Source organism: Mytilus californianus, unplaced genomic scaffold, assembly GCF_021869535.1.
Source record: "Mytilus californianus isolate M0D057914Y unplaced genomic scaffold, xbMytCali1.0.p SCAF_20, whole genome shotgun sequence".
In the NCBI taxonomy this organism is placed as follows: domain Eukaryota; kingdom Metazoa; phylum Mollusca; class Bivalvia; order Mytilida; family Mytilidae; genus Mytilus; species Mytilus californianus.
In genome coordinates, this window is record NW_026262669.1 from 8,570,038 (window position 1) to 8,585,811 (window position 15,774).

The 15,774-nt window shown below is 38.7% G+C and overlaps 1 protein-coding gene across 2 annotated transcripts in view; it reads left to right on the forward strand.

Annotated features, from left to right (window-relative positions):
• LOC127731750 (alpha-(1,3)-fucosyltransferase 7-like) overlaps window positions 1-15,774 on the forward strand; it is a 637,348-nt gene that overhangs the window by 59,173 nt on the left and 562,401 nt on the right. The gene's annotated exons all lie outside the window — the stretch shown is intronic.

Consider the following 15,774-nt stretch of genomic DNA (forward strand, 5'->3'; position numbering starts at 1 on the left):
TTAGTTCTATACATCGTCGGCTTTCACGTGGTTTTAGTTCTATACATCGTAAGGCTTTCACGTGTTTAGGTTTGAGTGTTTTAAGTTCTATACATCGTTGACTTTCACATGTTTTTAGTTCTATACATCGCTGGCTTTCACATGTTTTTAGTTCTATACATCGTTGGCTTTCACATGTTTTTAGTTCTATACATCGTTGGCTTTCACGTGTTTTTAGTTCTATACATCGTTTGCTTTCACGTGTTTAGGTTTGAGTGTTTTTAGTTCTATACATCGTTGACTTTCACATGTTTTTAGTTCTATACATCGTTAGCTTTCACGTGTTTTTAGTTCTATACATCGTTGGCTTTCACATGTTTTTAGTTCTATACATCGTTGGCTTTCACGTGTTTTTAGTTCTATTCATCGTTGGCTTCGTAGGCTTTCACATGTTTTTAGTTCTATTCATCGTTGGCTTCGTTGGCTTTCACATGTTTTTAGTTCTACACATCGTTGGCTTTCACATGTTTTTAGTTCTACACATCGTTGGCTTTCACATGGTTTTAGTTCTATACATCGTTGGCTTTCACATGTTTTTAGTTCTACACATCGTTGGCTTTCACATGTTTTAAGTTCTATACATCGTTGGCTTTCATGTGTTTTTAGTTCTATATATCGTTGGCTTTCACATATTTTTAGTTCTATACATCGCTGGCTTTCACATGTTTTTAGTTCTATACATCGTTGGCGTTCACGTGTTTTCAGTTCTATACATCGTTGGCTTTCACGTGTTTAGGGTTGAGTGTTTTTATTTCTATACATCGTTGGCTTTCACGTGTTTAGGGTTGAGTGTTTTTAGTTCTATACATCGTTGGCTTTCACGTGTTTTTAGTTCTATACATCGTTGTCTTTCACATGTTTTTAGTTCTATACATCGTTGTCTTTCACGCGTTTTTAGTTCTATACATCGTTGGCTTTCACATGTTTTTAGTTCTATACATCGTTGGCTTTCACATGTTTTTAGTGCTATACATCGTTGGCTTTCACATGTTTTTAGTTCTATTCATCGTTGGCTTCGTTGGCTTTCACATGTTTTTAGTTCTACACATCGTTGGCTTTCACATGTTTTTAGTTCTATACATCGTTGGCTTTCATGTGTTTTTAGTTTTAAACATCGTTGGCTTTCACATATTTTTAGTTCTATACATCGCTGGCTTTCACATGTTTTTAGTTCTATACATCGTTGGCGTTCACGTGTTTTCAGTTCTATACATCGTTGGCTTTCACGTGTTTATGTTTGAGTGTTTTTAGTTCTATACATCGTTGGCTTTCACGTGTTTTTAGTTCTAAACATCGTTGTCTTTCACATGTTTTTAGTTCTATACATCGTTGACCTTCACATGTTTTTAGTTCTATACATCGTTGGCTTTCACATGTTTTTAGTTCTATACATCGTTGGCTTTCACATGTTTTTAGTTCTATACATCGTTGGCTTTCACGTGTTTTTAGTTCTATACATCGTTGGCTTTCACGTGTTTAGGTTTGAGTGTTTTTAGTTCTATACATCGTTGGCTTTCACATGTTTTTAGTTCTATACATCGTTTGCTTTCACATGTTTTTAGTTCTATACATCGTTGGCTTTTATTATTATTATTATTATTATACAGTATTTATAACAGCGCATTATATAATATCAAAAATTACCCTAAGCGCTTTACAACATATTCACACACATATATAAGCATTAACAATAAAATATGAAAGCCCATGTTATGAGATCCTAAAACAAACATATTTAAAATAAATGGCATATAAAACTATACTATTAAATTTACTGATCAACAATAAAATTTATATAAATGGGCATGGTAAAATAAAGGAGACATTGAAACCGTACAAATAAAAATAAATTAAAAATATTTGCTTAAAAAAATTCAAAAAAAATTTGCTTAAAAATTCAAAAATTACAGCGATATAAAATATTTTAAGAACTATGAAAAAGCATGTCTGAATAAATGAGTTTTCAGGTGTTTCTTAAAAGCGTTCACAGAATGGATGTTCCGTATATCACTTGGTAAATCATTCCATAGAACGGCTGCTGCTTTGTCGAATCTCCTTTCCCCATATGTTTTAGTTCTCACACGTGGTGTTGTTAAAATCATGGCATTTTCAGATCTGAGAGTTCGCATTGGTTTATATATATTAACGAGTTCTTGTAGGTAGACCGGTGCCTCCTCATGCAAAGCCTTGAACACATAGACGAGGAGTTTATATTGGCATCGGTATGTTACGGGGAGCCAATGGAGAGACTTTAGGATTGGCGTTATGTGGTCGTATTTCCTCCTCCTTGTAATGACCCTGGCTGCTGTGTTTTGAACTCGCTGTAATCTTTGAATAGTAGTTGATGGGAGTCCATACAGCAATGCGTTCCCATAATCCAAACGAGAGGTTACAAGGGAGCATACTAATGTTTTGCATGCTTCTTCGGTAATAAATGGACGAATTCGTCCAATGTTTCTTATCTGATGAAAACATGATTTTGAAACAGCGCTAATTTGTTTGTCCATTGCCAAAGTTTTCTCAAAATAAATGCCTAGGTTTTTTACGCACTCAGTATCACTGACAACGTTTCCACCAAACTTGAGATGCAAGTCTGAGAGGTTCTTCACTCGGTTTTTTGGAGCAAACACTAAAAGCTCAGTTTTGTCCTCGTTTAATTTTAGCAGATTCGAGCACATCCACTTGCTGATGTCAGCTACGCAAGCCTCAAGTCGCTTTGATATATTTGTCCAATTATCAAGTGGTTTAAACACGAGATAAACTTGTGTGTCGTCTGCATAACAGTGATAACACATATTATGTCGTTTACATATTTCACCAATTGGTCTTGCGAAAATGCAATAAAGTTTTGGTCCCAAGACCGATCCTTGAGGAACACCAAATAGAAGACGAATCTCATCAGAAAGAACAGAACCAATAGCGATTCGCTGAGTCCTCATCTCGAGATATGACTTCAACCAACTAAGTGCTGTACTGGTTATCCCACAAGAGTATTCCATCCGCTTTATGAGAATAGGATGATCGATAACATCGAAAGCAGCCGATAGGTCTAGCATGAGTAAAACGGCACAACAGTCGTTATCAAGTGCAACAGTGATGTCATGATGCACACGAAGTAATGCTGTCTCGGTCGAATGACACGCACGATAGGCTGATTGTACATTGTCGTGAAGAGAGTTTGACGTATGATGGTTTTCAAGGCGAGTCTCGACGACTTTTTCGACCACTTTGGATACGAACGGAAGATTAGAGACTGGTCGATAATTTTTCAATATCTCTTTGTCTAGACCAACCTTTTTCAAGAGTGGTCGGACAACTGCCTCCTTGAAAGATGATGGTACACAACACTGTTCGAGTGACAAGTTCACTATCTTGGTGATGACGGTAGCTAAACTGTTTAGACACGGTTTTAATATATTTGTCGGAAGAGGATCTAATTCGCATGATTTGGTTGGAGCTTTCAAAATAATTTTACGTACTTCCTCTACAGATGCTGGTGTAAAGAAGGTGAGTGGTTGGCCTTTGAATTTTAAATCGTATTTGAATTCTTCATTATCATAGGCAGACGATTCATTCACTAAACATAGATTGGTCCTTATTGTTTCGATTTTTCCAAGGAAAAAATTGCCGAATCTATTTGATAGTTCAATTTCACTGTGGTGTGATGGCAAAATCACCTGGTTTGTGTTTCCCATTAGGCCATTTGTGAGCTTTAGCAGTTTCTTTTGATCGTGTCCAACTTCAGAAATTTTATTTGAATAATAGTCCGTCTTGCATTTGAAGAGCAGTTTACTTGTTCTGGAACAATGTTCTTTATAAATCTGTTTATGAACTTCAAGCTTTGTTTTTCGCATTTGTCGCTCAGCTTTGCGGCGTTCTCGCTTTGCAACACGCAACTCATCAGTGTACCACTCTGTGTTTGGTCGCTGAGTGATCACTTTTGATTGTTCTGGAGCATGCCTGTCGAGGAGAGTTCGAAGCACTGAGTCGTACGAAGCAACACAATGTTCAACCGAAGTATTTTGCTCATTTAGGAGAAGAGAATTGTTTATATCCTTCTCGAAATTTTCAATGTTTATTTCTTTGAACGTGTTTTTAGTTATATAATTCGTTGGCTTTCACGTATTTAGGTTTGAGTGTTTTTAGTTAGTTGTAGTATTATCCAGAAGCTATTTATTAGAGCAGAATCTACAATCCCTAGCCATACAGAACTGCCGAGGCAATGGTTTTTAACAAGTGGGTGACCCAGAGCATATTTTATCAAATATGACTTTTTTCCCGTGTTACGGACGAAATTTTCGGCCTTTAAGAATGCTTACCCCAGATATTCTTTACCCTCACGTTGTAGTACTATCCAATAGCTATTCCCTAGGGCAGCGTCTATAATGCCTAGTCATAAAGAACTACCGAAACAATGGGTCGGAAAGTGGGTGCCCCCAATGCATATTTTATATAATTTGGCTTTATTTCCATGTTTCGGACGCAATTTTCGTCCTCTAGGAATACTCACCTCAGAAATGCTTTGGCCCTTCGTTGTAGTACTATCCAAAAGCTATTTATTGAAGCAGAATATATAATCCCTAGCCATAAAGAACTGCCGAGGCAATGGTTTTGAACAAGTGGGTGACCCCAGAGCATATTTTATCAAATATGACTTTTTCCGATGTTACGGACGAAATTTTCGGCCTTTAAGAATGCTTACCCCAGAAATTCTTTACCCTCACGTTGTAGTACTATCCAATAGCTATTCCTTAGGGCAGCGTCTATAATGCCTAGTCATAAAGAACTACCGAAACAATGGGTCGGAAAGTGGGTGCCCCCAATGCATATTTTATATAATTTGGCTTTATTTCCATGTTTCGGACGCAATTTTCGTCCTCTAGGAATACTCACCTCAGAAATGCTTTGGCCCTTCGTTGTAGTACTATCCAAAAGCTATTTATTGAAGCAGAATATATAATCCCTAGCTATAAAGAACTGCCGAGGCAATGGTTTTGAACAAGTGGGTGACCCCAGAGCATATTTTATCAAATATGACTTTTTCCAATGTTACGGACGAAATTTTCGGCCTTTAAGAATGCTTACCCTAGAAATTCTTTACCCTCACGTTGTAGTACTATCCAATAGCTATTACTTAGGGTAGCGTCTATAATGCCTAGCTATAAAGAACTTCCGAGACAATGAGTCGGAGAGTGGGTGCCCCCAATGCGTATTTTATAGAATTTGACTTTATTTCCATGTTTCGGACGCAATTTTCGTCCTCTAGGAATGCATACCTCAGAAATTTTTTGGCCCCTCGTTGTAGTACTATCCAAAAGCTATTTATTAGAGCAGAATCTATAATCCCTAGCCATACAGAACTGCCGAGGCAATGGTTTTGAACAAGTGGGTGACCCCAGAGCATATTTTATCAAATATGACTTTTTCCCGTGTTACGGACGAAAATTTCGGCTCTTAAGAATGCTTATCCCAGAAATTCTTTACCCTCACGTTGTAGTACTATTATAAAGCTATTCCTTAGGGCAGCGTCTATAATGCCTAGCCATAAATAACTACCGAGACAATGGGTCGGAAAGTGGGTGCCCCCAATGAGTATCTTATAGAATATGGCTTTATTTCCATGTTTCGGACGCAATTTTCGTCCTCTAGGAATGCTTACCCCAGAAATTATTTGGCCACTCGTTGTAGTACTATCAAAAAGCTATTTATTATAGCAAAATATGTAATCCCTAGCCATACAGAACTGCCGAGGCAATGTTTTTGAACAAGTGGGTGACCCCAGAGCATAATTTATCAAATATGAATTTTTTCACGTGTTACGGACGAAATTTTCGGCCTTTAAGAATGCTTACCCTAGAAATGTTTTACCCTCACGTTGTATTACTATCCAATAGCTATTCATTAGGGCAGCGTCTATAATGCCTAGCCATAAAGAACTACCAAGACAATTGGTCGGAAAGTGGGTGCCCCCAATGCGTATTTTATAGAATTTGGCGTTATTTCCATGTTTCGGACGCAATGTTACTCCTCTAGGATGCTTACCCCAGAAATGCTTTGGCCCCTCGTTGTAGTACTATCCACAATCTATTTATTAGAGCAGAATCTATAATCCCTAGCCATACAGAACTGCCGAGGCAATGGTTTTGAACAAGTGGGTGACCCCAGACCATATTTTATCAAATATGACTTTTTTCCCGTATTACGGACGAAATGTTCGGCCTTTAAGAATGCTTACTAAAGAAATTCTTTATCTTCACGTTGTAGTACTATCCAACAGCTATTCCTTAGGGCAGCGTCTATAATGCCTAGTCATAAAGAACTACCGAGACAATGGGTCGGAAAAAGGGTGCCCCTAATGCGTATTTTATAGAATTTGGCTTTATTTCCATGTTTCGGACGCAATTTTCGTCTTCTAGGAATGTTTACCCCACAAATTCTTTAGCCCTCGTTGTAGTACTATCCAAAGACTATTCATTAGAGCAGAATCTATAATCCCTAGCCATACAGAACTGCCGAGGCACTGGTTTTAAACAGGTGGGTGACCCTAGAGCATATTTTATCAAATATGACTTTTTTCCCGTGTTACGGACGAAATGTTCGGCCTTTAAGAATGCTTACCCCAGAAATTCTTTACCCTCACATTGTATTACTATCCAATAGCTATTCTTGAGGGCAGCGTCTATAATGCCTATCCATAAAGAACTACCGAGACAATGGGTCGGAAAGTGGGTGCCCCCAATGAGTATCTTATAGAATTTGGCTTTATTTCCATGTTTCGGACGGAATTTTCGTCCTCTAGGAATGCTTACCCTAGAAATTCTTTGGCCCCTCGTTGTAGTACTATCAAAAAGCTATTTATTATAGCAAAATCTATAATCCCTAGCTATACAGAACTGCCGAGGCAATGGTTTTGAACAAGTGGGTGACCCCAAAGCATAATTTATCAAATATGACTTTTTTCCCGTGTTACGGACGAAATTTTCGGCCTTTAAGAATGCTTACCCCAGAAATTCTTTACCCTCTCGTTGTATTACTATGCAATAGCTATTCCATAGGGGAGCGTCTATAATGCCTAGTCGTAAATAACTACCGAGACAATGGATCGGAAAAAGGGTGCCCCCAATGCGTATTTTAAACAATTTGGCTTTATTTCCATGATTCGGACGGAATTTTCGTCCTCTAGGAATGCTTACCCCAGAAATTATTTGGCCCTTGTTGTAGTACTATCCAAAAGCTATTTATTAGAGCATAATTTATAATCCCTAGCCATACAGAACTGCCGAGGCAATGGTTTTGAACAAGTGGGTGACCCCATAGCATATTTTATCAAATACGACTTTTTTCCCGTGTTACGGAAAAAATTTGCGGCCTTAAAGGATGCTTATCCCAGAAATTCGTTACCCTCACGTTGTAGTACTATCCAATAGCTATTCCTTAGGGCAGCGTCTATAATGCCTAGCCATAAAGAACTACCGAGACAATGGGTCGGAAAGTGGGTGCCCCCAATGCGTATTTTATAGAATCTGGCTTTATTTCCATGTTTCGGAAGCAATTTTCGTCTTCTAGGAATGCTTACCCCACAAATTCTTTAGCCCTCGTTGTAGTACTATCCAAAAACTATTCATTAGAGCAGAATCTATATACCCTAGCCATACAGAACTGCCGAGGCACTGGTTTTAAACAGGTGGGTGACCCCAGAGCATATTTTATCAAATATGACTTTTTTCCCGTGTTACGGACGAAATGTTCGGCCTTTAAGAATGCTTACCCCAGAAATTCTTTACCCTCACATTGTATTACTATCCAATAGCTATTCTTGAGGGCAGCGTCTATAATGCCTAGCCATAAAGAACTACCGAGACAATGGGTCGGAAAAAGGGTGCCCCCATTGCGTATTTTAAACAATTTGGCTTTATTTCCATGTTTCGGACGCAATTTTTGTCTTCTAGGAATGCTTACCCCAGAAGTTCTTTGACCTTTGTTGTAGTACTATCCAAAAGCTATTTATAAGGGCAGAATTTATAATTCCTAGCCATACAGAACTGCCGAGGCAACGGTTTTGAACAAGTGGGTGACCCCAGATCATATTTTATCAAATACGACTTTTTTCCCGTGTTACGGACAAAATTTTCGGCCTTTAAGAATGCTTACCGCAGAAATTATTTACCCTCACGTTGTAGTACTATCCAATAGCTATTCATTAGAGCAGAATCTATATACCCTAGCCATACAGAACTGCCGAGGCACTGGTTTTAAACAGGTGGGTGACCCCAGAGCATATTTTATCAAATATGACTTTTTTCCCGTGTTACGGACGAAATGTTCGGCCTTTAAGAATGCTTACCCCAGAAATTCTTTACCCTCACATTGTATTACTATCCAATAGCTATTCTTGAGGGCAGCGTCTATAATGCCTAGCCATAAAGAACTACCGAGACAATGGGTCGGAAAAAGGGTGCCCCCATTGCGTATTTTAAACAATTTGGCTTTATTTCCATGTTTCGGACGCAATTTTTGTCTTCTAGGAATGCTTACCCCAGAAGTTCTTTGACCTTTGTTGTAGTACTATCCAAAAGCTATTTATAAGGGCAGAATTTATAATTCCTAGCCATACAGAACTGCCGAGGCAACGGTTTTGAACAAGTGGGTGACCCCAGATCATATTTTATGAAATACGACTTTTTTCCCGTGTTACGGACAAAATTTTCGGCCTTTAAGAATGCTTACCGCAGAAATTATTTACCCTCACGTTGTAGTACTATCCAATAGCTATTCCTTAGGGCAGCGTCTATAATGCCTAACTATGAAGAACTGCCGAGACAATGGGTCGGAAAGTGGGTGCCCCCAATGCGTATTTTATAGAATTTGGCTTTATTTCCATGTTTCGGACGCATTCTTCCTCCTCTAGGATGCTTTCCCCAGAAATGCTTTGGCCCCTCGTTGTAGTACTATCCAAAAGCTATTTATTAGAGCAGAATCTATAATCCCTAACCATACAGAACTGCCGAGGCAATGGTTTTCAACAAGTGGGTGACCCCAGACCATATTTTATCAAATATGACTTTTTCCCGTATTACGGACGAAATGTTCGGCCTTTAAGAATGCTTACCAAAGAAATTCTTTACCCTCACGTTGTAGTACTATCCAATAGCTATTCCTTAGGGCAGCGTCTATAATGCCTATCCATAAAGAACTACCGAGACAATGGGTCGGAAAGTGGGTGCCCCCAATGAGTATCTTATAGAATTTGGCTTTATTTCCATGTTTCGGACGGAATTTTCGTCCTCTAGGAATGCTTACCCTAGAAATTCTTTGGCCCCTCGTTGTAGTACTATCAAAAAGCTATTTATTATAGCAAAATCTATAATCCCTAGCTATACAGAACTGCCGAGGCAATGGTTTTGAACAAGTGGGTGACCCCAAAGCATAATTTATCAAATATGACTTTTTTCCCGTGTTAAGGACGAAATTTTCGGCCTTTAAGAATGCTTACCCCAGAAATTCTTTACCCTCTCGTTGTATTACTATGCAATAGCTATTCCATAGGGGAGCGTCTATAATGCCTAGTCGTAAATAACTACCGAGACAATGGATCGGAAAAAGGGAGCCCCCAATGCGTATTTTAAACAATTTGGCTTTATTTCCATGATTCGGACGGAATTTTCGTCCTCTAGGAATGCTTACCCCAGAAATTATTTGGCCCTTGTTGTAGTACTATCCATAAGCTATTTATTAGAGCAGAATTTATAATCCCTGGCCATACAGAACTGCCGAGGCAATGGTTTTGAACAAGTGGGTGACCCCATAGCATATTTTATCAAATACGACTTTTTTCCCGTGTTACGGAAAAAATTTGCGGCCTTAAAGGATGCTTATCCCAGAAATTCGTTACCCTCACGTTGTAGTACTATCCAATAGCTATTCCTTAGGGCAGCGTCTATAATGCCTAGCCATAAAGAACTACCGAGACAATGGGTCGGAAAGTGGGTGCCCCCAATGCGTATTTTATAGAATCTGGCTTTATTTCCATGTTTCGGAAGCAATTTTCGTCTTCTAGGAATGCTTACCCCACAAATTCTTTAGCCCTCGTTGTAGTACTATCCAAAAACTATTCATTAGAGCAGAATCTATATACCCTAGCCATACAGAACTGCCGAGGCACTGGTTTTAAACAGGTGGGTGACCCCAGAGCATATTTTATCAAATATGACTTTTTTCCCGTGTTAAGGACGAAATTTTCGGCCTTTAAAAATGCTTACCCCAGAAATTCTTTACCCTCACGTTGTAGTACTATCCAAAAGCTATTCCTTAGGGCAGCGTCTATAATGCCTAGCCATAAAGAACTACCGAGACAATGGGTCGGAAAGTGGGTGCCCCCAATGAGTATCTTATAGAATTTGGCTTTATTTCCATGTTTCGGACGCAATTTTCGTCCTCTAAGAATGCTTACCCCAGAAATTCTTTGGACCCTCGTTGTAGTACTATCCAAAAGCTATTTATTATAGCAAAATCTATAATCCCTAGCTATACAGAACTGCCGAGGCAATGGTTTTGAACAAGTGGGTGACCCCAGAGCATATTTTATCAAAAAATGACTTTTTCCCGTGTTACGGACGAAATTTTCGGCCTTTAAGAATCCTTACCCCAGAAATTATTTACCCTCACGTTGTATTACTATCCAATAGCTATTCCTTAGGGCAGCGTCTATAATGCCTAGCCATAAAAAACTACCGAGACAATGGGTCGGAAAAAGGGTGCCCCCATTGCGTATTTTAAACAATTTGGCTTTATTTCAATGTTTCGGACGCAATTTTCGTCTTCTAGGAAAGCTTACCCCAGAAATTCTTAGACCTTTGTTGTAGTACTATCCAAAAGCTATTTATTAGAGCAGAATTTATAATCCCTAGCCATACAGAACTGCCGAGGCAATGGTTTTGAACAAGTGGGTGACCCCAGATCATATTTTATCAAATACGACTTTTTTCCCGTGTTACGGACGAAATTTGCGGCCTTAAAGGATGCTTATCCCAGAAATTCTTTCCTCTCACGTTGTAGTACTATCCAATAGCTATTCCTTAGGGCAGCGTCTATAATGCCTAGCCATAAAGAACTACCGAGACAATGGGTCGGAAAGTGGGTGCCCCCAATGCGTATTTTATAGAATCTGGCTTTATTTCCATGTTTCGGAAGCAATTTTCGTCTTCTAGGAATGCTTACCCCACAAATTCTTTAGCCCTCGTTGTAGTACTATCCAAAAACTATTCATTAGAGCAGAATCTATATATACCCTAGCCATACAGAACTGCCGAGGCACTGGTTTTAAACAGGTGGGTGACCCCAGAGCATATTTTATCAAATATGACTTTTTTCCCGTGTTAAGGACGAAATTTTCGGCCTTTAAAAATGCTTACCCCAGAAATTCTTTACCCTCACGTTGTAGTACTATCCAAAAGCTATTCCTTAGGGCAGCGTCTATAATGCCTAGCCATAAAGAACTACCGAGACAATGGGTCGGAAAGTGGGTGCCCCCAATGAGTATCTTATAGAATTTGGCTTTATTTCCATGTTTCGGACGCAATTTTCGTCCTCTAAGAATGCTTACCCCAGAAATTCTTTGGACCCTCGTTGTAGTACTATCCAAAAGCTATTTATTATAGCAAAATCTATAATCCCTAGTTATACAGAACTGCCGAGGCAATGGTTTTGAACAAGTGGGTGACCCCAGAGCATATTTTATCAAAAAATGACTTTTTCCCGTGTTACGGACGAAATTTTCGGCCTTTAAGAATCCTTACCCCAGAAATTATTTACCCTCACGTTGTATTACTATCCAATAGCTATTCCTTAGGGCAGCGTCTATAATGCCTAGCCATAAAAAACTACCGAGACAATGGGTCGGAAAAAGGGTGCCCCCATTGCGTATTTTAAACAATTTGGCTTTATTTCAATGTTTCGGACGCAATTTTCGTCTTCTAGGAAAGCTTACCCCAGAAATTCTTAGACCTTTGTTGTAGTACTATCCAAAAGCTATTTATTAGAGCAGAATTTATAATCCCTAGCCATACAGAACTGCCGAGGCAATGGTTTTGAACAAGTGGGTGACCCCAGATCATATTTTATCAAATACGACTTTTTTCCCGTGTTACGGACGAAATTTGCGGCCTTAAAGGATGCTTATCCCAGAAATTCTTTCCTCTCACGTTGTAGTACTATCCAATAGCTATTCCTTAGGGCAGCGTCTATAATGCCTAGCCATAAAGAACTACCGAGACAATGGGTCGGAAAGTGGGTGCCCCCAATGGGTATTTTATAGAATCTGGCTTTATTTCCATGTTTCGGACGCAATTTCCGTCCTCTAGGAATGCTTACCCCAGAAATTATTTGGCCCCTCGTTGTAGTCTATCCAAAAGCCATTTATTATAGCAAAATCTATAATCCCTAGCTATACAGAACTGCCGAGGCAATGATTTTGAAAAACTGATAATATGTATAAATCTCATCTGAACCCATTTGCCCAGTCACGGTCACATATTATGTTCATGATCTATCATTTTTCTGTCAAGAATCATGTGCGTGTTCATGGAATATATCTGTGATGCACCTATCCCTTTTCTCTTAATCGTCTAATAACGAGATATCGTCTAATAACAAGATATCGTCTAATAACGAGATATCGTCTAATAACGAGATATCGACTAATAAATAGTTATCTTCTAATAACCTTCTTGTTGTTAATTTCGTGTTGGTGTTTCCGTCTGCCATGTAAGGCTGGATATAATTCTGACTGAACAGTTTATGAATAATTGATTGATGAATGTTGCTTAACGTCGAACAGGTAAACAGATGTTTCTAAAATAGGGTTCCCAAATAAAATTATGTTTGCAAAAACAGACATACAGTATACTCAGTTGTAAGACCTAGGTTTTGGGAGAACATAAAAGACCAACAGAAGATTAAAAATTCAGATCTAGGTGAAGTGAAAACACGACATAACAGGCCTACAGAGGATTAAGAAGAAACCTAGGTGAAGGGACAACACGACATAATAGGCCTACAGAGGATTAAGAGGAAACCTACGTTAAGGGAGAACACGATATACCAGGCCTACAGAGGATTAAGAGGAGACATAGCTGAAGGAAGAACACGACATAATAGGCCTACAGAGGATTACGAAGCTAGACCTAGGTTGAGGAAGAACACGACATAACAGGCCTAGCGGATTAAGAGGAGACCTAGGTTATGGAAGAACACGACATAACAGGCCTAGCGGATTAGGAGGACACCTAGGTGAAGGGAGAACACGACATAACAGGCCTACAGAGGATTAAGATGAGACCTAGGTTAAGGAGAGAAAAACGACATAACAGGCCTACAGAGGATTAAGAGGAGACCTAGGTTAAAAGACAACACGACATTAAAGGCCTACAGAGGATTAAGAGGTTAGACATTTTTGAAGGGGGGGGGGGACATAACTGGTCAACAGAGGATTAAAACGATACACCTACATGTAGGTATAGGGGGAGCTTAAAAAGCCAACAGAGGATTGAGATGTTAGACCTATATGTAAAGGGGGAGCTTAAAAAGCCAACAGAGGATTGAGATGTTAGACCTATATGTAAAGGGGGAGCTTAAAAAGCCAACAGAGGATTGTGATGTTAGACCTATATGTAAAGGGGGAGCTTAGAAGGCCAACAGAAGATGTAGATGTTAGACCTAGGTGAGGAGAGAACATTAAAGGCTAACACAGGATTTATAGGTTATAACTTGGTAGAGGAACAAGTAAAATAACCAAAATTACCGAACTCCGAGTAAATTTAAAACGGAAAGTCCATAATCAAATGGCAAAATTAAAAAGCTCGAAACATATGAAACGAATGGATAACATCTGTCATATACCTGACTTGGTACAGTCATGAAAATTGTGGATTAGACCTGTTTTCATAGCTAGCTAAACCTCCCACTTGTATGACAGTCGCAACAAATTCCATTATATTGACAACAATATGTGAACAAAACAAACAGACACAATAGGTTAAAATGTCTGAAATAGGGGTACAGCAGTAAACATTGTGTTATAATCTTAATCACTATAAAAACAACAAATATACGAACACGACAAAAAAGGCTTACAGAGGATGAAGATGTTAGACCTAGATGAGGAGAGACCACGACATAAAAGGTCTACAGAGGATGAAGATATTAGACCTAGGTGGGGAGAGAACAAGACATAAAAGGCCTACAAAGAATGAAGATGTTCGACCTAGGTGAGGAGAGAACACGACAAAAAAGGCCTACAGAGGATGAAGATTCTAGACCTAAGTAAAGAGAGAACACGACATAAAAGGCCTATAGAGGATGAAGATGTTAGACCTAGGTGAGGAGAGAACACGACATAAAAGGCCTACAGAGTATGAAGATGTTAGACCTAGGTGAGGAGAGAACACGACAAAAAAGGCATACAGAGGATAAAGATGTAAGACCTAGGTGAGGAGAGAACACGACAAAAAAGGCCTACAGAGGATGAAGATGTTAGACCTAGGTGAGGAGGGAACACGACATAAAAGGTCGACAGAGAATGAAGATGTTAGACCTAGATGAGGAGAGAACACGACATAAAAGGCCTACAGAGGATTAAGAGGAGACCTAGGTTTTCTATGATGAGGGCCTCGGGGGAGATAAGTTATATAGCTAACTGTGTAACCCTCTTAAAATGAAGTATTGCTAAAGTTTTTTCTACACCCGTGATGATTTTAAAAGATATTGGATATGTAATTGACAACATATTTGTTGCGATCGATGGACTAAAATATCAACAAACAGAATTAATAAAACCATTCTCCAGAATTAAACGAAAACACATATTGCAAAATATGCTACAATGTACGTTCACTTTCAGATATACTGATGCTGTCCTGTTTCTCAAAACATATATTTGAGTGAGTGCTTGCATCTCATAAAACCAAGTGAACTATGCCCATATCTGACTGCTCACTGAAACACGCTATAAGCTCCTATAAATATTGGTGTACATGTACGTAAGTGTGACATAGTCCGGCTTACATGATTAAAAGTGTGTACGTCTGAAGCGCTTTTCGTCTACAAAAGACACAAAATAGTCAAAAGGTGAAATAAAGTACAAAGATGAATAGCATTTAAAAAAGGTGGTTGCTATTTTTCCGGCTCGCTCGAAAAAAGCAAAACATGTCAATTCTTTCTTGAAGAAAAGCTTTTCATTGCTATTATTGATATTTTCTGGCCATACATAACAATGAAGAATTGATATGCTTTTGCCTAAGTGGTTATTATAGCATCTGGTGGAAAATGAATTGCCAATACGTTTTCTCCCGTGCTAACGCCAAAAATTGGAACTATTCATTTTTGCTCGTCTCCGCACACACGTTCCGAATTATAAGCTCATGATAAAATTTTTGGAAAATAGTAAAAAAAAAAAAAAATCAAATCAAAAACAGAATTACTATGGGAATACACTCCTCAAAACTTCAATTTAGTTTTCTACTGGCTGTTCTTTGGAACACCCTAATTCTCCTTAACTATAAACAGTTTGTCAAGAGAGATCAAAAGATTTGTCAACATCGGTATGCAGCAAAGAAACTTTTGACTTAAAATCACTTTGCAAAAAAGTTTACATTCACTAAAACCAAACCAATGAAAATGCAAATAAATGTACTTCATAATAATATAGCATATTCAGATATTGTTCTTGCTTCTAAGGGA